The sequence below is a fragment of the Pseudophryne corroboree genome, chromosome 10 (genome assembly GCF_028390025.1).
Source record: "Pseudophryne corroboree isolate aPseCor3 chromosome 10, aPseCor3.hap2, whole genome shotgun sequence".
Lineage (NCBI taxonomy): Eukaryota > Metazoa > Chordata > Amphibia > Anura > Myobatrachidae > Pseudophryne > Pseudophryne corroboree.
The window spans coordinates 31,895,474-31,921,830 of NC_086453.1; the positions used below are offsets into that span (position 1 = coordinate 31,895,474).

At 48.5% G+C, this 26,357-nt stretch overlaps 1 protein-coding gene across 3 annotated transcripts in view; it reads right to left on the reverse strand.

Annotated features, from left to right (window-relative positions):
• The window catches only part of LOC134965884 (dual specificity tyrosine-phosphorylation-regulated kinase 1B-like), a 122,353-nt gene that overhangs the window by 67,546 nt on the left and 28,450 nt on the right, over nucleotides 1-26,357 (reverse strand). The window lies entirely within an intron of this gene.

Sequence of the window (26,357 nt, forward strand, 5' to 3'; positions counted from 1 at the left end):
TCTGCTTAGAAGCAGGAGCACCCAGCTTGTTGGGTGCATACAGGATAAATAGCGAGTCAGTTTTTCTGACTCCAGCCGTCCTGGAACATATATTTTTAGGGCCCTGACTACGTCCAGCAACTTGGAGTCCTCCAAGTCCCGAGTAGCCGCAGGCACCACAATAGATTGGTTCACATGAAAAGCTGATACCACCTTAGGAAGGAATAGGGAACGCGTCCTCAATTCCGCCCTATCCATATGAAAAATCAGATAAGGGCGTTTGCATGACAAAGCCGCCAATTCTGATACACGCATGGCCAAGGCCAACAGCATGACCACTTTCCACGTGAGGTATTTTAGCTCCACGGTTTTAAGTGGCTCAAACCAATGCGACTTCAGGAAATCAAACACCACGTTGAGATCCCACGGTGCCACTGGAGGCACAAACGGGGGCTGAATATGCAGCACTCCTTTAACAAAAGTCTAAACTTCAGGCAGGGAAGCCAGTTCTTTTTGGAAGAAAATGGACACAGCCGAAATCTGGACCTTAATGGAACCCAATTTTAGGCCCATAGTCACTCCTGACTGTAGGAAGTGCAGAAATCGACCCAGTTGAAATTCCTCCGTTGGGGCCTTTCTGGCCTCACACCAAGCAACATTTTCGCCAAATACGGTGATAATGTTTTGCGGTCACATCTTTCCTCGCCTTAATCAGCGTAGGAATTTTTTTCCTTTAGGATCCGGTGTTCAACCGCCATGCCGTCAAACGCAGCCGCGGTAAGTCTTGGAACAGACAGGGTCCCTGCTACAGCAGGTCCTGTCTGAGCGGCAGAGGCCATGGGTCCTCTGAGATCATTTCTTGAAGTTCTGGGTACCAAGATCTTCTTGGCCAATCCGGAACCACGAGTATAGTTCTTACTCCTCTCTTTCTTATTATTCTCAGTACCTTGGGTATGAGAGGCAGAGGAGGGAACACATACACCGACTGGTACACCCACGGTGTTACCAGAGCGTCCACAGCTATCGCCTGAGGGTCCCTTGACCTGGCGCAATATCTTTTTAGCTTTTTGTTGAGGCGGGACGCCATCAAGTCCACCTGTGGCCTTTCCCACTGGTGTACAATTAATTGGAAGACTTCTGGATGAAGTTCCCACTCTCCCGGGTGGAGGTCGTGCCTGCTGAGGAAGTCTGCTTCCCAGTTGTCCACTCCCGGAATGAACACTGCTGACAGTGCTAACACGTGATTCTCCGCCTAACAGAGAATCCTTGTGGCTTCTGCCATCGCCATCCCGCTTCTTGTGCCGCCCTGTTGGTTTACATGGGCGACCGCCGTGATGTTGTCTGACTGGATCAGCACCGGCTGGTGTTGAAGCAGGGGTCTTGCCTGACTTAGGGCCTCGTAAATGGCCCTTAGTTCCAGAATATTTATGTGCAGGGAAGTCTCCTGACTCGACCATTGTCCTTGGAAGTTTCTTCCCTGTGTGGCTGCCCCCCAGCCTCGAAGGCTGACATCCGTGGTCACCAGGACCCCGTCCTGTATGCCGAATCTGCGGCCTTCTAGAAGATGAGCACTCTGCAGCCACCTCAACAGCGACACCCTGGCCCTTGGAGACAGGGTTATCAGCCGATGCATCTGACGATGCTACCCGGACCACTTGTCCAACAGATCCCACTGGAAGATCCTTGCATGGAACCTGCCGAATGGAATTTCTTCGTAAGAAGCTACCATCTTTCCCAGGACTCGCGTGCATTGATGCACCGACACCTGTATTTGTTTTAGGAGGTCTCTGACTAGAGATGACAACTCCTTGGCCTTCTCCTCCGGGAGAAATACTTTTTTCTGTTCTGTGTCCAGAACCATACCCAGGAACAGTAGACGTGTCGTAGGAACCAGCTGCGACTTTGGAATATTCAGAATCCAGCCGTGCTGTTGTAGCACTTCCCGAGATAGTGCTACTCCGACCAACAACTGCTCCCTGGACCTCGCCTTTATAAGGAGATCGTCCAAGTACAGGATAATTATAACTCCCTTTATTTCGAAGGAGTATCATCATTTTTGGCCATTACCTTGGTAAATACCCTTGGTGCCGGGTATTGGTAATGACAGTCCTGTACCACAATTTTGAGGTACTCCTGGTGAGGAGGGTAAATGGGGACATGCAGGTAAGCATCCTTGATGTCCAGTGATACCCTGTAATCCCCTTCGTCCAGGCTTGCAATAACCGCCCGAGCGATTCCATTTTGAACTTGAACCTTCGTATATAAGTGTTCAAGGATTTCAATTTTAGAATGGGTCTCACCGAACCGTCTGGTTTCGGTACCACAAACATTGTGGAATAGTAACCCCGGCCTTGTTGAAGAAGGGGTACCTTGATTTCACCTGCTGGAAGTACAGCTTGTGAATTGCCGCCAGTACTACCTCCCTTTCTCCGAGGGCAGCAGGCAAGGCTGATTTGAGGTAACGGCGAGGGGGAGTCGCCTCGAACTCCAGCTTGTATCCCTGTGATACTACTTGCAGAACCCAGGGATCCACCTGTGAGCGAGCCCACTGGTCGCTGAAGTTCCCGAGACGCGCCCCCACCGCACCTGGCTCCACCTGTGGAGCCCCAGCGTCATGCGGTGGACTCAGAGAAAGCGGGGGAAGATTTTTGATCCCGGGAACTGGCTGTCTGGTGCAGCTTTTTCCCTCTTCCCTTGTCTCTGTGCAGAAAGGAAGCGCCTTTGACCCGCTTGCTTTTCTGAAGCCGAAAGGACTGTACCTGATAATACGGTGCTTTCTTAGGCTGTGAGGGAATCTGAGGTAAAAAAAATTCTTTCCAGCTGTTGCTGTGGATACGAGGTCCCAGAGACCATCCCCAAACAATTCCTCACCCTTATAAGGCAGAATCTCCATGTGCCTTTTAAAATCAGCATCACCTGTCCACTGCCGGGTACCAAATACCCTCCTGGCAGAATGGATATTGCATTAATTCTGGATGCCAGCCGGCAAATATCCCTCTGTGCATCCCTCATATATAAGACGACGTCTTTAATATGCTCTATGGTTAGCAAAATAGTATCCCTGTCTAACAGGGTAACAGACAACGCTGCAGCAGCACTACACCTCCATGCTGAGGCAACTGCAGGTCTCAGTATAGTACCCGAGTGTGTATATACAGACTTCAGGATAGCCTCCTGCTTTTTATCAGCAGGCTCCTTCAAGGTGGCTGTATCCTGAGACGGCAGTGCCACCTTTTTTGACAAACGTGTAAGCGCCTTATCCACCCTAGGGGATATCTCCCCACGTGACCTATCCTCTGGCGGGAAAGGGTACGCCATCAGTAACTTTTTAGAAATTACCAGTTTCTTATCGGGGGAACCCACGCTTCTTCACACACTTCATTCACTCATCTGATGGGGGAACAAAACACTGGCTGCTTTTTCTCCCCACATATAAAACCCCTTTTTAGTGGTACTTGGGTTGTCAGAAATGTATAACACATTATTTATTGCCGAGATCATGCAACGGATGTTCTAGTGGATTGTGTATATGTCTCAACCTCGTCGACACTGGAGTCAGACTCCGTGTCGACATCTGTGTCTGCCATCTGAGGTAGCGGGCGTTTGAGCCCCTGATGGCCTTTGAGACGCCTGGGCAGGCACGGGCTGAGAAGCCGGCTGTCCCACAGCTGTTACGTCATCCAGCCTTTTATGTAAGGAGTTGACACTGTCGGTTAATACCTTCCACCGATCCATCCACTCTGGTGTCGGCCCCACAGGGAGCGACATCACATTTATCGGCATCCGCTCCGCCTCCACGTAACCTTCCTCATCAAACATGTCGACACAGCCGTACCGACACACCGCACACACACAGGGAATGCTCTGACTGAGGACAGGACCCCACAAAGTCCTTTGGGGAGACAGAGAGAGAGTATGCCAGCACACACCAGAGCGCTATATAATGCAGGGATTCAGTGATTTTTCCCTAATAGCTGCTAGGATACACAATTTTGCGCCTAAATTTAGTGCCCCCCCTCTCTTTTTAACCCTTTGAGCCTGAAAACTACAGGGGAGAGCCTGGGGAGCTGTCTTCCAGCTGCACTGTGAAGAACATGGCGCCAGTGTGCTGAGGGAGATAGCCCCGCCCCTTTTTCGGCGGACTTCTCCCGCTTTTATTAAATTAATGTGGCAGGGGTATTTTACACACATATAGCCTAGTAGGCTATATTATGTGTGTTTGCCACCTGTAAGGTACTCCAATTGCTGCCCAGGGCGCCCCCCCCAGCGCCCTGCACCCATAGTGACCGAAGTGTGTGGTGTGCACAGGGAGCAATGGCGCACAGCTGCAGTGCTGTGCGCTACCTTAATGAAGACAGGAGTCTTCAGCCGCCGATTTTGAGGAAGATCTTCTTGCTTCTGGCTCTGCAAGGGGGACGGCGGCGCGGCTCCGGGACCGGACGATCATGGACGGGCCCAGTGTTCGATCCCTCTGGAGCTAATGGTGTCCAGTAGCCTAAGAAGCCCAAGCTAGCTGCAAGCAGGTAGGTTCGCTTCTCTCCCCTAAGTCCCTCGTAGCAGCGAGTCTGTTGCCAGCAGATCTCACTGAAAATAAAAAACCTAACATATACTTTCTTTTTCTAGGAGCTCAGGAGAGCCCCTAGTGTGCATCCAGCTCAGCCGGGCACAAAATTCTAACTGAGGTCTGGAGGAGGGTCATAGTGGGAGGAGCCAGTGCACACCAGGTAGTCCTAAAGCTTTCTTTAGTTGTGCCCAGTCTCCTGCGGAGCCGCTATTCCCCATGGTCCTTACGGAGTTCCCAGCATCCACTAGGACGTCAGAGAAAAAAATAAATAAATATATATATATATATATTTATTTTGTTCAAATAGGGATAAAGTCTCTGCGCCTTCAGTGCTTGGGTGTAGACACTTCCATCTGTGTATAACCAGAAAATGATATATATATATGCGTACCGGAAATATGATCAAAATAGTGCCTGTAGTGGTATCTTTAATAGGTCATCTCCCCTTGTCTTCTTACTCCATGTATAAACGCCCTCAGCGGGGTGTTAGAACACAATTTACATAGGCAGAAGGAGAAGATGTGTCAGTAAGAATGCTCTTACTATTTATAAAGTGACTTGTGCCGTATTTGTGCAAAATAATGTATTTTATATATGAAGTGCTCTGTGCCTATAGTGTTTCTATAAACCACTATATTTCTTGTGATTTCTAATATAGATAATCAAAATCACACCTCAGTGGTTAAAAAGAATAATAAAATAATAAAAAGAAGATAATGACTCACTCCTTTTTGTAAATGCTGCTCATATGAGGCGATCAATGACCTAATCTGGTACCTCTTATAAATACATTTGCCATACCTCCCCCGAAGCTCTACACCATCAATACAGGTCTGTGTGGACCCCGCAGGGAGGAGGATGGAGGGTGGGGTGTGGGGGCGGCCTGGCTCGCCTCTGCCAGGTCGCTGTGTGGAGCGGCTGTGCGGGAATCGGCTCCCTGGGCCCGGAGGTCAGTGTCCTGAGGCCTGTAGCGGTGTCACAGTGAGCACAGCCGCCGGGGAGGTGAGGCTGTGACGGGCTGGGAGGGCCGGCTTCTCCCGGTGCCAGAATCAGGCACCGGGAGAAGCCGGCCCTCCCAGCCCGTCACAGCCTCACCTCCCCGGCGGCTGTGCTCACTGTGACACCGCTACAGGCCTCAGGACACTGACCTCCGGGCCCAGGGAGCCGATTCCCGCACAGCCGCTCCACACAGCGACCTGGCAGAGGCGAGCCAGGCCGCCCCCACACCCCACCCTCCATCCTCCTCCCTGCGGGGTCCACACAGACCTGTATTGATGGTGTAGAGCTTCGGGGGAGGTATGGCAAATGTATTTATAAGAGGTACCAGATTAGGTCATTGATCGCCTCATATGAGCAGCATTTACAAAAAGGAGTGAGTCATTATCTTCTTTTTATTATTTTATTATTCTTTTTAACCACTGAGGTGTGATTTTGATTATCTATATTAGAAATCACAAGAAATATAGTGGTTTATAGAAACACTATAGGCACAGAGCACTTCATATATAAAATACATTATTTTGCACAAATACGGCACAAGTCACTTTATAAATAGTAAGAGCATTCTTACTGACACATCTTCTCCTTCTGCCTATGTAAATTGTGTTCTAACACCCCGCTGAGGGCGTTTATACATGGAGTAAGAAGACAAGGGGAGATGACCTATTAAAGATACCACTACAGGCACTATTTTGATCATATTTCCGGTACGCATATATATATATATCATTTTCTGGTTATACACAGATGGAAGTGTCTACACCCAAGCACTGAAGGCGCAGAGACTTTATCCCTATTTGAACATTTTTATTGTGACTCAACGAAATATGAGTCAATAAGAGAGTCTATACTGCAGCCCCTACACGTGGGAGTGCTGTTTGGAATTTAACGTGAATAAGTTATGCACGAATTTTTATATATTTATTGTAAACGTTTTAGGTTTTAAGCGCTTACTATACACCTCTATTGTACATATATATTTATTTATTAAGATTTTACTTACCGGTAAATCTATTTCTCGTAGTCCGTAGAGGATGCTGGGACTCCATAAGGACCATGGGGAATGGACGGGCTCCGCAGGAGATAGGGCACTTTAAGAAAGCTTTGGATTCTGGGTGTGCACTGGCTCCTCCCTCTATGCCCCTCCTCCAGACCTCAGTTAGGGAAACTGTGCCCAGAGGAGATGGACAGTACGAGGAAGGATTTTTGTAAATCTAAGGGCGAGATTCATACCAGCCACACCAATCACACCGTATAACTTGTGATAAACTTACCCAGTTAACAGTATTAACAACAACATAGCCACGGTTCCACCGAAAAACTATAACATAACCCTTATGTAAGCAATAACTATATACAAGTCTTGCAGAAGAAGTCCGCACTTGGGACGAGCGTCCAGCATCCTCTACGGACTACGAGAAATAGATTTACCGGTACGCAAAATCTTATTTTCTCTAACGTCCTTGAGGATGCTGGGACTCCGTAAGGACCATGGGGATTATACCAAAGCTCCCAAACGGGCGGGAGAGTGCGGATGACTCTGCAGCACCGATTGAGCAAACAGGAGGTCCTCCTCAGCCAGGGTATCAAACTTATAGAACTTTGCAAAGGTGTTTGTCCCCGACCAAGTAGCTGCTCAGCACAACTGTAATGCCGAGACCCCTCGGGCAGCCGCCCAAGAAGAGCCCACTTTCCTAGTGGAGTGGGCCTTAACCGATTTCGGTAACGGCAATCCTGCCGTAGAATGCGCCTGCTGAAACGTGTTACAGATCCAGCGAGCAATAGGCTGCTTTGAAGCAGGAGCGCCAACCTTGTTGGCCGCATACAGAACTAACAAAGCTTCAGTCTTCCCGATTCTAGCCGTTCTGGTCACATAAATCTTCAAAGCCCTGACTACATCCAGGGACTCTGAATCCTCGAAGTCCCGTGTAGCCACAGGTACGACAATAGGTTGGTTCACATGAAAAGAGGAGACCACTTTTGGCAGAAAGTGAGGGCGAGTCCTCAACTCTGCCCTATCCACGTGAAAAACCAAGTATGGGCTTTTATGTGATAAAGCCGCCAATTCGGAAACACATCTTGCCGAAGCTAACGCCAACATGACCACTTTCCACGTGAGGCATTTCAACTCCACAGTTTTGAATGGTTCAAACCACGGTGACTTGATGAAACGTTACACCACGTTAAGATCCCAAGGCGCCACCGGAGGCACAAAGGGAGGCTGAATATGCAGCACTCCCTTCACAAAGGTCTGTACTTCAGGAATAGAGGCCAATTCTCTTTGAAAGAAAATGGATAAGGCCGAAATCTGGACCTTTATGGACCCTAATTTTAGGCCCAAAGTCACTCCTGTTTGAAGGAAGTGGAGTAGACGGCCCAAATGGAACTCCTCCGTAGGAGCAGCTCTGGCCTCACACCAAGAAACATATTTCCGCCATATACGGTGATAATGTTTTAACGTCACGTCTTTCCTAGCCCTGATCAGGGTAGGAATGACTTCCTCCAGAATCCCTTTTTCCGCTAGGATCCGGCGTTCAACCGCCATGCCGTCAAACGCAGCCACGGTACGTCTTGGAACAGACAGGGCCCCTGCCACAGCAGGTCCTGCCTTAGAGGAAGAGGCCACGGATCCCCTGCGAGCAACTCTTGCAGCTCCGGATACCAAGTCCTCCGCGGCCAATCCGGAACAATGAGTATTGTTCTGACCCTGCTTCTTCGTATTATTCTCAACGCCTTGGGAATGAGAGGAAGAGGAGGAAACACATAGACCGATCTGAACACCCAAGGTGTCACCAGAGCATCTACCGCCACCGCCTGAGGGTCCCTTGACCTGGCGCAATACCGCTTTAGCTTTTTGTTGAGACGGGATGCCATCATGTCGATTTGAGGCAGTCCCCAACGATCCGTGATCTGTGCGAAGACTCCTTGATGAAGTCCCCACTCTCCCGGATGCAGGTCGTGCCTGCTGAGGAAGTCCTCCTCCCAGTTGTCCACCCCCGGGATGAACACCGCTGACAGCGCGCTTAAATGGCCTTCCGCCCAGCGTAGAATCCTGGTCGCTTCTGCCATGGCCATTCTGCTCCTTATACGAGCTACTGCCGTGACATTGTCTGACTGAATCAGAACCAGTTTTCTCCGAAGCAATTCCTCCGCTTGACGCAGGGCGTTGTATATGGCCCTCAACTCCAGGACGTTGATGTGGAGACAAAACTCTAGGCTTGACCAGAGAACTTGGAAATTTCTTCCCAGTGTCACTGCTCCCCAGCCTCGGAGGATTGCGTCCGTGGTCACCAGGACCTAGTCCTGAATGCCGAACCTGCGACCTTCTAGTGGGTGAGCACTGTTCAGCCACCACAGGAGAGATACCCTGGTCCTGGGAGACAGGGTGATCCTTTGATGCATTTGTAAATGGGACCCGGACCACTTGTCCAAGAGGTCCCATTGAAAAGTCCTCGCATGGAACCTGCCGAAAGGGATGACCTCGTAGGAAGCCACCATCTTCCCCAGGACCCGCGTGCAATGATGCACTGAAACCTTTCTTGGTTTTAATAGGTTCCTGACCATGGCTACGAGTTCCTGAACCTTTTCAATCGGAAGAAAAACCTTTTTCTGGTCTGTGTCTAGAATCACGCGTTGTAGGGACTAGCTGGGACTTCGGTATATTGAGAATCCAGCCGTGTATCTGCAACGTCTTCATGGACAGAGACATGCTGTCCAGCAACCTCTCCCGAGATCTCGCCTTTATGGAGGAGATCGTCCAAGTATGGGATAATTGTGACCCCCTGCCTGCGCAGGAGCACCATCATTTCCGCCATTACCTTGGTGAAAATTCTCGGGGCTGTGGAAAGCCCAAACGGCAACGTCTGAAATTGGTAGTGACAGTCCTACACTGCAAATCTCAGGAACGCCTGATGCGGGGGGAGTATCGGAACATGAAGGTAAGCATCCTTCATGTCCAGGGACACCATCCAATCCCCCCCCCTCCAGGCTGGCGATGACCGCCCTGAGTGATTCCATTTTGAACTTGAACCTCTTCAAGTACAGGTTCAGAGATTTCAGGTTAAAAATGGGTCTGACCGAACCGTCCGGTTTCGGGAACACAAACAGGGTTGAGTAATATCCCTCTCCTTGCTGGAGATGAGGAACTGTGACAATCACCTGTTGAATATACAATTTTTGGATTGCTGCCAACACTAGCTCCCTCTCTGACGGGGAAGCCGGCAGAGCCGATTTGAAAAATCGGCGAGGAGGCAATTCCAGACTGTATCCCTGAGAAACACTCTAATGCCCAGGGATCCACCTGCGAGTGAACCCAGACGTGGCTGAAAAACCGAAGACGAGCCCCCACCAGATCTGCCTCCCCTCGGAAAGCCCCAGCGTCATGCGGTGGACTTTGCAGACGCAGGGGAGGACTTCTGCTCTTGGGAACTAGCTGTGTGCAGCTTTTTTCCCCTGCCTTTCCCTCTGGCAACAAAGGATGATCCACGTACCCTCTTGTTTTTATTGGAACAAAAGGACTGCATTTGATAATGAGGTGCCTTTTTTGTATGCTGCGGGGGGACATAAGGTAAGAAATTTGACTTACCAGCCGTAGCGACAAGATCCGAGAGGCCGTCTCCAAACAACTCCACCCCTTTGTAAGGCAAGGACTCCATATGCCGCTTTAAATCGGCATCTCCCGTCCACTGTCGGGTCCACAAGAGCCGCCTAGCAGAAATAGACATCGCATTTATTCTGGAGCTTAATAAACAAATGTCTCTCTGAGCATCCCTCATATACAAGGCAGCATCTCTGATATGCTCTATGGTCATTTGAATGGCGTCCCTATCTAAGGTGTTAATTTCCATAGATAAGGAATCATGCCACAACCGCACTACAAACCCAGGCCAACGCCATAGCCGGTCGAGCAATAGTACCGGAATGATTGTAAATGTGCTTTAAGGTAATTTCCTGCCTGCGATCAGCAGGTTCCTTGAGGGAAGCTGTATCCTGAGAAGGCAGTGCCACCTTTTTGGACAAACGTGTCAGCGCCTTGTCAACTTTTGGCGAAGATTCTCAGCGTATCCTATCAGTTTGTGGAAAAGGATACGCCATGAGAATCCTTTTGGGAACTTGTGGTTTCCTATCTGGAGAGTCCTAAGCCTTTTCGCACAAGTCACTTAATTCAAATGATGATGGAAAAGTGACTTCAGGCCTTTTCTCTTTATACATGTGTACCCTCGTGTCAGGGACAGGGGGTTCCTCAGTAATATGCAAAACCTCTTTAATGGCCATAATCATGTACCGAATACCTTTTGCCACCTTCGGCTGTAATTTTGCATCTTCATAGTCGACACTAGAGTCAGAATCTGTGTCATCGAACTGGGATATGGTGCGCTTCTGAGACCCCGACGGGCCTGGCGCCACAGGGACAGGCATGGACTGGGTACCTGACTGATCCCTAGCTTCTGCCTTGTCTAACCTTTTATGCAATAGATTGTCTTGAATGCAAATGTCATTCAGCATATCCACCCATTCCGGTGTCGGCGTTGCCGACCTGACATTCAAACACTACCCCTCCACAGTAAGCGAGCCTTCCTCGTCAAACATGTCGACACACGCGTACCGACACTTCACACACAGGGAACCTTTTTTCTGAAGACAGTATCCCTGTCAAGGCCCTAGAGAGAGAGAGAGAGAGAGAGAGAGAGAATGCCAGCACACACCCCAGCGCAATAACCCTGAAGACCAACACAAAATGTTTTTCCCCTGCAGCGCTGTGTAATATGTAAATCGCCAATCATGTGCCCCCCCCCTCTCTTTTAAGCACCCATTCACCGTGTGTAAGCAGGGGAGAGTCCGGGGAGCTTCCTCTCAGCAGTGCTGTGGAGAGAAAATGGCGCTGGTGAGTGCTGAGGGAGAAGCCCCGCCCCCTCGACGGCAGGCTTCTGTCCTGATCAAACTTAGTAAAATATGGCGGGGGCTCTTTTATATACATGTACGGAGCCCATCTGTACATGTATATAGTCTTTTTGCCATGCAGAAGTTTATATTGCTGCCCAGGGCACCCCCCCCTGCACCCTTACAGTGACCGGAGTGTGTGAGGTGTATGGGAGCAATGACGCACAGCTGCAGTGCTGTGCGTTACCTCAGTGAAGCTGATGGCTTCTGCCGCCTGAGACGTCTTCTGACTTCTGGCTCTGTGAGGAGAACGGCGGCGCGGCTACGGGGGTGGACGCCCAGTAAGAACCTGCGTTCACCCCCTCTGGAGCTAATGGTGTCCAGTAGCCGAGGAAGCAGAGCCTATCTTTGACAAGAAGGTCTGCTCCTCTCTCCTCAGTCCCTCGATGCAGGGAGCCTGTTGCCAGCAATGCTCCCTGTGAAAAAGTAGTAAAAAGTATAAAGAAAAATCCAAACAAAAATGCTTTCAGGCAGAGAACTCTGGAGAGCTCTCTGCAGTGCACCCATCTTGCTCTGGGCACAGTGTAAAACTGAGGTCTGGAGGAGGGGCATAGAGGGAGGAGCCAGTGCACACCCAGAGTCCAAAGCTTTCTTAAAGTGCCCTATCTCCTGCGGAGCCCGTCTATTAGATAGAGAGAGAGAGAGCGAGAGAGAGAGAGAGACAGACATGCAGTTCCCCAATAAGGCCCTTTGGAGAGACAGAGTATGCCAGCACACACCCAGCGCCACTGGACACAGATAAAATCCCAGTCTGTACAGCGCTTTTATATATCAATACACTCACTGCGCCAAATAAATGTGCCCCCCCCCCTCCTTTTTGCCCTCTGTACTTGTGTTCAGCAGGGGAGAGTCCGGGGAGCAGCTTCTCTGCAGCGTGCTGTGGAGAAAATGGCGCTGGTTAGTGCTGGAGGATCAAGCTCCGCCCCCTCAACTGCGGGCTTCGGTCCCGCTCAAATTCTTTATACTGGTGTGGATTTATTTAATATACTGCCTCCGCAGTATATATATGTCAGCCAGTGTCCCTTGAGGTTTATTATTGCTGCCCAGGGTGTCCCCCCCCTGCGCCCTGCACCCATACAGTGCAATCAGTGTGTGTGAATGTGGGAGCAATGGCGCGCTGTACCTCAGTGAAGATCTTAAGTCTTCGGCCGCCTTTGAAGTCTTCTTTCTTCTTATACTCACCCGGCTTCTATCTTCCGGCTCTGTGAGGAGGACGGCGGCGCGGCTCCGGGACGAACAGAGAGGATGAGACCTGCGTTCCAACCCTCTGGAGCTAATGGTGTCCAGTAGCCTAAGAAGCAGAGCCTATCATTTAAGTAGGTCTGCTTCTCTCCCCTCAGTCCCACGATGCAGGGAGCCTGTTGCCAGCAGTGCTCCCTGAAAATAAAAAACCTAACAAAAGTCTTTTTCAGAGAAACTCAGTAGAGCTCCCCTGCAGTGCATCCAGTCTCCTCTGGGCACAGGATCTAACTGAGGTCTGGAAGAGGGGCATAGAGGGAGGAACCAGTGCACACCCATCTAAAGTCTTTAGAGTGCCCATGTCTCCTGCGGAGCCCGTCTATACCCCATGGTCCTTACGGAGTCCACAGCATCCTCTAGGATGTAAGAGGGAAAAAAAAAAAAAAAAAGATGCTCTGTGCTACAGAGCCATAAGGCACTCACGCTTTATATATAACGCAATTTATATATATCGCGTTACATATATACGTGTATTTAAAATTATTCAAAATGTTATCACCCCCGATCTCCTGCATAAAGCGGCTAAACTTATAGGAGCAATTGGGAAAAGTACCATTTGGGCACCCAAACAGATCACTTCTCACATTTCAGCTCACTACCTCCCAGCGATGCGAGCTGAAATTTAGACTACAGCAAAAAATATAAAATAAAAATAAAAAACTGATTATCTTCTCTAGTAAGAGTAACATGACCTAGGTACAATACAAACTGCCATATCTAGGAGCAAAATACAGCAATAAAATGATAGACAAAGTAAAACTAGCACACGTGGTGAGGGTAAAGCAACTCATAACCCTTTCACACCGCACAAATAACCCGGTATTGGCCAGGTATATTGTTAGGGAAACAGGTCGCTGTGCGGTGTGAAAGAGGTCAGTCCAGTTTGGGAATAAAGAAGGGTTATTCCCGGGATATTAACTGGTCAGGTGCAGTGTGAAAGGGTTGCCGGGTCAATGCGACCCAGGACCCGTTCAGAGTATAGACAGAGGTGGCGTGGAGATGATCTAATCTCCTAGCGCTGCCGGGTCGGGAACCAAGTGTGAAAGGGTCCAATGCAGAGTCGCAATCGGGAAAAAAAAAAACTGTTTCCAAATCCCGGGTGTGAAAGCGGTATTGCTATCTTGTAGGGCCGGCAGTGGTAATTCGGCACTCTAGCCTGCACACAAGGTAAGGCGAGCATACTGTATGTCACAAAACAGACATGGAGGCAATACAAGGAGCACAGGTGGCTCTGCTAATGGTAAGAGGGAACAAGAGGAAAGAGGGTCCTGCTTGTGAGAGCTCAATTGCAGCCAAGCATTGCATTAGTACTGGCATAACAAGCTTCCATCCGGGGAAATGTGGGGCTAGTGTCACTGATATGACCTCTAAAAGGTGGGTACCCACTAGGTGATGTGCTTGGTGAGCGATATTGCCTAGAGTTTTCCCTCCCGGGCTAGGCGATGGTGGGTATACACATTGTGCGATATTGCAAAGGGACGTCATGCTGCGGCCGGCCGGTGCATGCAGCTTTGCACGACGAGTCCAAATTGAGCTGCATGCACGGCCGAGACCGAGGGTCGTCAACGACCAGTGGGGCCGTGCATCGCTCGTTGTCTGCTGCACACACGCTGGTCGATATAGTAAACTATATCACTCAGGAAGGGGGGGGGGGGGGGGGGGGGGGGGAGAATGTGTAGGCACCTTAAGGCTTGCAAAAAAAAAAAAAAAAAAAGGGAGAAATATCAAAGGGGAATGTTACTGAAGCATTAAACAAACCTATACATACATATTTTCTCTCATCTGTAAAGTGTATTTCGTTTTAGAGCCTGCAACATCTATGCACAATGCTCCGCTTGCATATAAATAAACCAGTTTTATTTTTCTGTAAGACCTTTTGTCCAGTTCTAATCCTTTTACTCCACTTGCTCTACTTTAGTTGCACAAGTTACTCCCAGTTGCTTAGAAATGTTGAAAGCAATGTGTTTAATGCTACAATGTTGCAGAGAGTAAAATTCATTTCTACCTTTATGCCAAAGAAGGCAACTAAGGACGGAGCACATGGGGATTTAAGCGCTGCTTCACAGTGTATTTATAGCACGTGAACTAAAAATACTATCTCTAGTTCAGCATTGGATGCACAAGTTAGGAATAGAACATATCGCAACATGCAAGTGTCTTTCCAGGACCTACTGTCGATAACACTTTCATGCCTAAAAACATGGATCAAAGCACTCGCGCCCCCCCCCCCACCCCCCCCCCCCCTCGCACTGCTGCATGACCATAAGAAACATTAGGAGACCAATATTGCTTCCTACTTTCAGACATTTGCCAACAAAGAGCATCCCAGGACACCATCACATCAGACTGTACACCCCTGTTTTCAACTATTTTAAATTCTGTTAAAGTGACCAAGTTACCCAATAGCTCAAACCCCCCGCCCCCCCCCCCCCCCCCCCCCATTTCAGTCTTCCATGTCCTGAGACAAGTTCAAATATTCGACAGCTACAGAGAAGACTCTAGCCAAGAGCGACATTGCAACCTGTATTTTCTTTCACAGCATATTTTAATGGAGCCATACAACAAATTACAAGGCCCTTTTCGGTATAGATTTTAAAAATCCATAGAAGCATAGCAACACAAGGCAATAAGAGCATAGAAAAAGAAAAAGCTCAAACTACACATCTTACAATTACAGGAAGTCCCATGAAATGAACAATATCACACTACTTGCACCGGAGTATTGCCTAGATTTTAAGCAACTACAATTCAGGTAGATTCTATAAGTTCACATCTCTCCAAAGCTCAGACATTACAGAAGGACAGTTACTGGCACCAATTATGTTATATGAAAGTGGCACGCCCATTTCCAACATTTGTAGGGGTGATTCAATCGTATTGGGTGCTTGCAACTCCCATCTAGTGACAGGGAGCTCACTAGTCAACTGTTTTGGGCACCCAGCACAGATCTCCTGAGGTACCAGCAGATAGCTGCTTAAAGTAGTGTTTTGGGGCTCAGCGTGCCTTCTCTGCGGCACACTGGAGAAGCCGCTTTGCAATTTGGGCATGAGACTGCGTCCATTGTGACCAGCGTGGGGCTGGTACCTCAAACTACTGACTGGAGCTACAGGTACCCAAAACAACTGTACCCCACATACACACAGTGGAACGCAACTCTGGCTCTTCAGTTATTTCATCCATACATGTGCTGAACTGTAGTTTGAACTTCTACAGTGAACCAGGACACTGCATTACACAATAAAAAGCAGATTACGGAGAGAATAATGACACTGTAAATTGCTGTTGCATGGAATGGGGCAGTCAATGCACAACACATCCACCAACTGCTCCAGGAACAGCATTTTATAGGTTACATAGGGGTCGATTCTATTCGGCAACTAATGAATAGCGTCGGGAATTAGCTCCCGACGCTATTCAATTCAGCAACTAATTACCTGCAATTGTTGGGAATTCTTCTCTCATCCCCGGGGGATGAGAAGAGAAACCCGACAAAAGTGCTGCCTCGCGGCCGGCGCGAGGCTGATTCTGTCGGGAATCAGCCTCGCGCCGGGGAGTTAAGTCGGAGAATGCCCGTTCTCCCGACAATTCAACCTGTTTTGTCGGCGAGAACGGGCCATCGCCGACGTAACTAGTTGCTGAATTGAATAGCGTCGGGAGCTAATTCCCGGCGCTATTCATTAGTTGCCGAATAGAATCGACCCCATAGAGGGGGTGGGAAGAAAATATTGCAGGTTAATGCATGGATTATATTTTCATATCCAATATGTGGGTCACAAGTGTCGTATAAACACAGTAATCACCTGTAGAACTTGAATCAAGTCTATTAGTAACAAAGACCAGACAACTACGTTTACATCTAAAAAAAACAAAGAAAAAAAAAACTGCACTATAACTGATCACGTGCGTAGGTAAGAGAGTAGGATTTTTAACAAAGAAAAATAAATTAGCTAGTAGTCGAAGAATCATTGCTGAGTGGGTGGCTGCAAATAACTGTCACAGTTTCCAGGTCATCCAGCAGGTGCACAGGGAGAGTTCTCCAACTGTCACATTTTCCAGAGCACAGCGGGGTCGATTCAATTCACCGACCGCTGAATAGCGCCAGGAATTAAGCTCCCAGCGCTATTCAATTCAGGTTAAGTCGGCGAATGCCCATTCTCCCGGACTTAACAGGTTGTTTTGCTGGGAGAACGGGTATTGTCCGACTTAACTCCCCACCGCGATGCTGATTCCCGACATAATCAGCCTTGCGCCGGCCGCATTTTTGTCGGGTTTCCTCTCTCATCCCCCGGGGGTGAGAGAAGAATTCCCGACAATTAGTGTCACTTGGCGCTGTATTGAATAACGCTGGGAGCTAATTCAACTGTCGGTGAATTGAATCGACCTCAATGGTGACGCATTGTAAATGGCAGGCAGACGTTTTGCCACATAACTCTGAAACAAAGGGGTCGATTCTATTCGGCAACTTAAGAATAGCGTCGGGAATTAGCTCCCGACGCTATTCAATTCAGCTGCTAGTGACCCGCAATTGTCGGGAATTCTTCTCTCATCCCCGGGGGATGAGAGAAGAAACCCGACAAAAGTGCTGCCTCGCGGCCGGCGCGAGACTGATTCTGTCGGGAATCAGCCTCGCGTCGGGTAGTTAAGTCGGAGAATGCCCGTTCACCTGACAAAACTACCTGTTAAGTCGGCGAGAACGGGCCATCGCCGACTTAACTTTAGCTGAATTGAATAGCGTCGGGAGCTAATTCCCGGCGCTATTCTTAAGTTGTCGAATAGAATTGACCCCAAAGCAACCATTTATGCGGCAAATATAATTCTGCAAATCTACCAGCCAAGACCTTTAATTTGGTATATATGCTATGCTCAGACAACGGCATCACAGAAATAGGTCACTCATAAAAGCCGTCGTCCTGCTAATATATAGATAATAATAAATAATCACAACAGGGTAGAGTGCCCGACAGCGGCAATTCAATTTGTTCTGCCGTTAGGACACGATCACCGCAACGCCAGCACAATTTCTACTCTCAGCCGCCAGAGGGGCATGCAGAAATGTGTGAAAAGTGGGATCCGGTCTCTAGGTCGACACTATCTTGGTCGATAGTAACTAGGTTGACAGGGTCTCCAGGTCAAAAGGTCAACATGAGTTTCAGTTTTTTTCTTTTTTTGAACCTTTTCATACTTAACGATCCACGTGGACTACGATTGGGAACGGTAACCTGTGCCGAGTGCAGCGGAGCAAGGCTCCCTGCCCGAAGCATGGCGAGCGAAGCGAGCCATGCGAGGGGACACGGTGCGCTAATTGGGGTTCCTGGTCACTCTACGAATAAAACAGACAAAAAATACCCAAAAAAACCCCCACACATTAAAAACTCATGTCGACCTTTTGACAGAGACTAATAGTGATCAACCTAGACACTGTCGACCTAGTTACTATCTACCTTCCATACCACACCAGTGAAAAGTGCCTAAACGAGACTTATTGCATTGTGGGACTACTTTAGGCGGGATAAGCTGCTATTCACGGATAAACCCCTTCCATTTGGGCACCCAATCAGAGCAACAACTGAATTACTTTGAAGGTCGCCAATTACAGTGGGTGCCCAAAAAAAAAAAAAAAAAAACACCACACACACACAACTGAACCCCATGTGCTGTTCCAAAATGGGACACCGAGTCCCTCACCATTCCAAGCTTTTACTTTCATCCTAAAGACATTTGAGAGAAACCTGCATAGTCATCAGTACAGTAACTGGTAGATGTGCGCAGCGACAGTATACAGTAGCACACACCCGAGTTCATCCCCCATAGACTGCTTCACACAGTATTATGGCCATTTAGCAGTAGGTGTTCTTTCTGTGCTTTTATTCCTTCACCCTGTAGCCACGACTCTGAAGAAACAGCTGACAAACTTCACAAAGCAATGTATGGCTCAAAACAGCAGTTCAAAAGCCATGGGCACCAAAGACTAGGTTTAATAAAATAAAAGTATACGAGAACTAATGGAAAAGGAAACTGTTCACAAGATTTTCAGCTTGTGCATTGATAGGAATGCCTTGTGTGCCTCTCAGGCTCACACTGGTGTGATTGTGTGTAAAAAGAAATAAGTTTAGTCAGTCTCTTAAAGTTACGCCGGTTTCCTCGGTGACTGATTACAGACACTGTGCCAAGTGGTCCTTAATTCCCTGGTGATACACTAGGTTCATGTAAGGTCTGAACTGAACACAAGGCTTGATGCTATGAATAGCTGAAAATAAAACCATCAATAGGAAGATAAACGGACCCGTACTGTTCTAACTTTCTGAAACAAGTTACAGTTTAACCTACCAACCATCCCAAACAAAAAGTAGGCGGCTAAACCCTGCAAGGCTTCGGACAGAGATACTGTAGTTTGTCAAAATTACTGTAGACCACTATGGGGTCGATTCAATTCGGCAACTTATGAATAGCGCCGGGAATTAGCTCCCGACGCTATTCAATTCAGCTGCTAGTTACCTGCAATTGTCGGGAATTCTTCTCTCATCCCCGGGGGATGAGAGAAGAAACCCGACAAAAGTGCTGCCTCGCGGCCGGCGCGGGCTGATTCTGTCGGGAATCAGCCTCGCGCCGGGGAGTTAAGTCGGAGAATGCCCGTTCTCCCGACAATGCAACCTGTTTAGTCGGCGAGAACGGGCCATCACCGACTTAACTGGAGCTGAATGGAATAGCGTTGGGAGCTAATTCCCGGCGCTATTCATAAGTTGCCGAATTGAATCGACCCCATATATACATTTAAAAAAAAAAAAAACACAAGAACACTGGCTCATCCAAGAGGCTGCCTGGCGAGAGTCCCAAATCCTTTTCTGTCTTCACCAATAAAGGTTGGTTCCCCACTGCTACTTGGTTAGGTTAGAATAACGTTGCAATAGTCATCCAATCAGAGCTCAATCCAGGTGGTGGTCAGAGCACTAAAACTGCCTCCAGCAGCGGGGCAAAAGGAGTTACAAGATACCACCAAGGTGCAGATGGCATGGATGCCAGGGGATCCATTCATTTTGCCGGCTGACGGGAGCCCGGCGGTCAGGATGCCAATGCCGGAATCCCGCCAACCGGATTACCGGCGCACGGGGGCTATTTCACTCGTGGGTGTCCACGACACCCACAGAGTGGGAACAAATCCTGTGGGGAGCGCAGCGAGCCTGTCCGGTGTGGGGGCTTTCGATGCCGGGACCGTAAACTTGTGATACGTGGGGGAAAGGGGGTTGTTAGCTATGAAATGTGTGGTTGGAATCCTAATGAAATTCCTGTTAAAGCTTTCTACGCTGAACTCTCCACTAACGCAAACGAGAAGATCATTTATACCCCTTTCACACCGCACAAATAACCCGGTATCTGCCGGGTCGGCGTGCTGTGTGAAATCACCATAGCCGAAATACTGGGTCACCTGACCCGGCAATTCAACCCGGGAATAAAGCAGTGTTATTTCCGGGTTGAATATCGGGTCAATCGTAGCGGAAATGGGCTCCCGGGGGTCGATGGGACTTGGGACCAGTTCACTACAACAATATATGCCCCCCTTGCAACCCGCCCGGCATATTACCGGGTCAGGGAAGCCTGCTGTAGCATCCAATGTCGGAGCCCACCCGGGAAAGGACCTGTTTCCAATTCCAGGCTGGGATCGGGCATTGGCGATGTGAAAGGGGTATAAGCCACTATTTCACCAGGCAGTATTAGTAAATAACGTGAACCATCTAAACACAAAACCACGCCATCCATCACGGATTTATTGAAAACTTAATTTAACTCCATACAGTGCAACAAGATTCTGCATTCAATTCATCAAAAAAAAAAAAATGTAAAAAATAAAAATTCAAAAAAGCCAACACCCATTGATCTAACACAAAGCACGTCTAGATTAAAGACAAACTACGTACAGGTGCCTGGGCCGCACAATCAGATTGGGAAACAGCGCTGGGCTTCAGCAGGCGGACAATTACACAATACTAGAGTGAAGAAAATGTAAACAACTCAGCATCTGGGCAACAAACTATTAAGCTGGGTACACACTAGACGATTTGTTTTTGAACGATGTGGACGATGACGACATTGTTACAATAATCATCCAGCGTGTACGTACAATATTGTTAACGAACCACACTCCCGCGGGTCGTTGACGAGGTCTTCCGTCGCCTGTATATGCATAGGTTGACTATATCGTCTGAAACTGCATGCCTGTGGTGGTAGAAGGAGGACGTTAGCAATATCGTTCAGTGTGTATGCACACTCGTTTGCCTGGGAGTTCAAGGGCAAACACCGACGATATCGCTCATGGAGCATATAGTCTAGTGTGCACCCAACTTTACAGTCAATGGGGTCAATTCTATTCGGCAACTAAAGAATAGCGCCGGGAATTAGCTCCCGACGCTATTCAATTCAGCTAAAGTTAAGTCGGCGATGGCCCGTTCTCGCCGACTTAACAGGTAGTTTTGTCAGGTGAACGGGCATTCTCCGACTTAACTACCCGGCGCGAGGCTGATTCCCGACAGAATCAGTCTCGCGCCGGCCGCGAGGCAGCACTTTTGTCGGGTTTCTTCTCTCATCCCCCGGGGATGAGAGAAGAATTCCCGACAATTGCGGGCAACTAGTAGCAGAATTGAATAGCGTCGGGAGCTAATTCCCGGCGCTATTCTTTAGTTGCCGAATAGAATTGACCCCGGGGTCGATTCTATTCGGCAACTTAAGAATTGCGCCGGGAATTAGCTCCCGACGCTATTCAATTCAGCTCCAGTTAAGTCGGCGATGTCCCGTTCTCGCCGACTAAACAGGTTGAATTGTCGGGAGAACGGGCATTCTCCGACTTAACTCCCCTGCGCGAGGCTGATTCCCGATAGAATCAGCCTCGCGCCGGCCGTGAGGCAGCACTTTTGTCGGGTATATTCTCTCATCCGCCGGGGATGAGAGAAGAATTCCCGACAATTGCGAGTCACTAGCAGCTGAATTGAATAGCGTCGGGAGCTAATTCCCGGCGCTATTCTTAAGTTGCCGAATAGAATCGTCCCCAATGTATCTTATGGTGCCCATACACTTATGAGATAGTCGGTGCTATCCTTCGATTTCGACCACATCTGTGAGAGAAATGGAAGGATTGTATGCACATTTTAGGTACCTTGAAACACGAAGCGCGGGCACGCCGGTCGAATATCGCGTCTCAAGATATGTGCTGCACTTAATATTTCTCGCATCGCAGTCCGATCGCATGTGGTTTTAAGCCCACGAGATATATCGCACTGCGATGTGCGATGGGCACCCGCCGGGAGCGGCCGGTGACGTGCCCATCACGTGATTACCATGCGATCTATCGCATGGTCATCACTTTGGCAGTTCAGGTGCGATGCGGTACGATGACCCGCGATGTCGTGTCGCAGGGCATCGCACAAGTGTATGGCCAGCATTACAGTTTGCACGTAAAACAATCCAACATTTCACTGTCAGAGCTTCCTTCCCACACTTTGGACAGCAGAGACCCACAAGGCCAACCACTAGGACCAAGTGCACAGCTAGAAATCAAGCTTCTTCTGATTGGGTGAGTGTTGGCATCCAATCAGCAGTTGGCTGTAACTTCCAGCAATGGGGTCGATTCGATTCACAGACAGTTGAATAGCGCCAGTAGCTAAATAGCTATTCAATACAGCTCCAAGTGACACTCAATTGTTGTGAATTCTTCTCTCACCCCCGGGGGATGAGAGACGAAATCCAACAAAAGTGCGGCCGACTCGAGGCTGATTCTGTCGGGAATTAGCATCGCGGTGGGGAGTTAAGTCGGAGAATGCCCATTCTCCCGACAAATCAACCTGATAAGTCCGGGAGAACGAGCCTTCGCCAACTTACCTTGAGCTGAATTGAATAGCGACGGAAGCCAATTCCCGGCGCTATTTAACGGTCGGTGAATTGAATCGACCCCATGAGTCAAACTTAAAAGCTGGCAGAACACCCACCATATCCCATCACTAGAACAGAGACCTCTACAACCTGTGCAAATATGTACATTATTATTCTAGTAGCTTTCAAGCATCACAATAAACCACACATTAAACGGTTAGCTCCACTGGCAGCCAGTAGATGGCGCCCAGTGGAGCTATTCAATTATTTCTCCTTTTGGATGCAATCGGCTGCTGCCGGCATTTCAGCTCACACCCTCCAGGAGTGGCGACCTCAAAGAAAAGAGTGACCCATAAGTGCCCAAACAGGACTTTTTGCACGACAAGCATGAAAAATAGGCACATCTGAATATCGCCCCCGCCAATCTCCTATCACTTTAGATGGGAGAGAGGGAATGATAAACTACTGAATAACCCCCAAAGTAAAATCAATCTCTGTGTAAGTATGGGGTTATTGCCTACTCATTTGCTTGTGGATAATTTAGGAAACCAATTACTGTTTCTTTCCATAATACTTTAGTAGTGTGCTGCAAAACCACCATACAAACAGCACGGGACTAAAACCATGTTACCATAGAATGTGAGGGCAGATAAACACTTGGCCCATCTAGTATGCCCATGTGACCGCTATTTAAATGCCATACCAGTTACGTTCCACTAGCTAACAGAACTCGTACACGCACAATTCTATTATCCCTACAAGTTTCAACCAATACAGGTAACCAAGTTATCCATCATACACTGGAGGAACGGCATAATGTCCCTAACATTTTAAGGGTCCAGTGCACCTCTGTAACAAGAGTAAAAAGTTCAACAACTCCATTCTACTACTCAAAACAGCAAGCAAAGACGTTCTTTAGAATTTAGGCACAGTAAGCGCGCCTTTTTAGAACACAAATGTCTAACATACTGTAGCATCCGGTCTGACGTCTGCAAACTAATAGCTAATGGTCATGTGACCAGGCATAACCAAAGCATTGTCATACAATTGGAATAAGAACAATCGTTGAGTCATTATAAACAAGGCACCCGAGCGAGCGGCACATTTCAGTGTTTAGAGTTAATGAAACGCTTCCACTTAAACTGCTTTCCAGAGCCACGTGAGATTTGTTTTTAACCAGGGGAAACGATTTTGGTTAGACGCCTCAACCCAATCTTCTCTATTAGAATCTTCAATTCCAAAATTTCAGATGCAATTTTAGAAGATTACACCAGGAAACTTTGCTCTGACTACTGTATGAAAACTTCAGCACATCTGGGTGTAGATTTAATAAAGTTTCTTAAACAAACAAGTTGCAGTGTTGCCTATAGCAACCAATAACATTGGGGTCGATTCTATTCGGCAACTAATGAATAGCGCCGGGAATTAGCTCCCGACGCTATTCAATTCAGCAACTAGTTACGTCGGCGATGGCCCGTTCTCGCCGACAAAACAGGTTGAATTGTCGGGAGAACGGGCATTCTCCGACTTAACTCCCCGGCGCGAGGCAGCACTTTTGTCGGGTTTCTCTTCTCATCCCCCGGGGATGAGAGAAGAATTCCCGACAATTGCAGGTAATTAGTTGCTGAATTGAATAGCGTCGGGAGCTAATTCCCGGCGCTATTCATTAGTTGCCGGATAGAATCGACCCCATTCAGTCTGCCATTTTCTAGAACACAACATAGAATTGTTAGGTAGTGATTGGTTGCTTTGGGCAACACCACCGTTTGTCTGAAGCTTTACTAAATCTACCCCCTCACCTGTACAGATAGAGGACTATATGTTACCACTATGGGCCTGTATCAGTATAACCATGGCGTGACGGTGGCCTAACGCACATTACACAGGGAACACATAAGGCAAGATTCTATTGGTTTTTGCAGAACTGACAGCTGCCAGACACTATTCAATTGCGTCTCCGGTTGGATGCGAACAGCTGATGGCGACTGCAATTCACCTCACACCCACAGGGGAACAGCGAGCCAAAATGTGCTAAAAGTGGCCCGTTTGGCCCACCAAACAGCACTTTTCGTGTACTGCCCATTAGTTTAATAGGGTTTAGCTGCTTTACACAGCTAAAAGCGACCTGTTTGGGCGCAATGTGCGCAATAAAACAAGCTGAATATCACCTCCTTGATCTCCTGACACTTTAGACAAGATAGTGGGTGCGATAAAACAACTGAATCTCGCCCATAGTGTATACACAATATTCCATTCTACCAGTGTAGGGGTGAAACACGCAACAGTGAGGCTACAAAGTAACATTGGCCAATTACAGCCCAGACAAGTCTGTCATTTGTATCAGCTATGCATGGGTCATCTACAGCTTAGCCCAGTGATGGCTAACCTTGACACTCCAGCTGTTGTTGAACTGCACATCCCAGCATGCCCTGCATCAGTTTTAGCATGGCCAAATAGCAAAACTGTAGCAGGGCATGCTGGGATGTGTAGTTCAACAACAGCTGGAGTATCAAGGTTAGCCATCACTGGCTTAGCCCAACAACCTAGAAAGTTGAATGGGGCTTTACAGTCTTCAATTACACCTATAAGTGGAATTAAATTATAAGAACACCCAGCAAACTGCTCCAAAAAACAGATCTATTGCTACTAGAACCCCTCTCATGTAAATGCACAGACCACCAGCTTTCCTCACCATTCAACATTACTGCTAAGAGAGCTTCATGTTAATCACTATATACATATCCCCCAAGCTTACACAACCAGCCCCTCTTCAGTGGGCATTCTAAGACGGAGTCCTGCAACAGCCAGACACACCACAGGCAGCCACCCTATGTGCACACTATACAAGTATTAGAGAGAAGGGACCATGGCACATTCAGAGGGCCTGGTAACAGGTAGGATGCCGAGCAAGGACCATAAACATACAGAAGGGCCCGGTAATAGGTATGACACAGGCCAGGGACCATGGCAAACAGATGCCTGGTAACCGGTATGACACAGCAGGGACCATAGTACATACAAAGAGGTTTGGTAACCAGTATGAGGCGGAGCAGGGACCATGGCACATACAGAGAGGTCCGATAACAGGTATGACACAGTATGGACCACGTATGACAGAGCAGTGACCACAACACATACAGAGGGGCCTAGAAACGAGTATCACACAGACCATGTTAAACATGACACAGGGACCATAGTTCGTACAGAGGGGCCTAGTAACAGCTATGACATGGAGCAGGGATTATGTAGCATGTGTGACACAGAGCAGGGGCCACTGCACATACAGATGGGCCTGGTAACAGGAATGACACAGAGCAGGGACCACTGCAGATACAGAGGGGCCTGGTAACAGGAATGACACTGAGCAGGGGCCAGTGCACATACAGAGGGCCTGGTAAATGGAATGACACTGAGCAGGGGCCATTGCACATACAGAGGAGCCTGGTAACAGGAATGACAGAGCAGGGGCCATTGCACATACAGAGGGGCCTGGTAACAGGAATGACACTGAGCAGGGGCCATTGCACATACAGAGGAGCCTGGTAACAGGAATGACAGAGCAGGGGCCATTGCACATACAGAGGGGCCTGGTAACAGGAATGACGGTGAGCAGGGGCCATTGCACATACAGAGGGGCCTGGTAACAGGAATGACGGTGAGCAGGGGCCATTGCACATACAGAGGGGCCTGGTAACAGGAATGACGGTGAGCAGGGGCCATTGCACATACAGAGGGGCCTGGTAACAGGAATGACGGTGAGCAGGGGCCATTGCACATA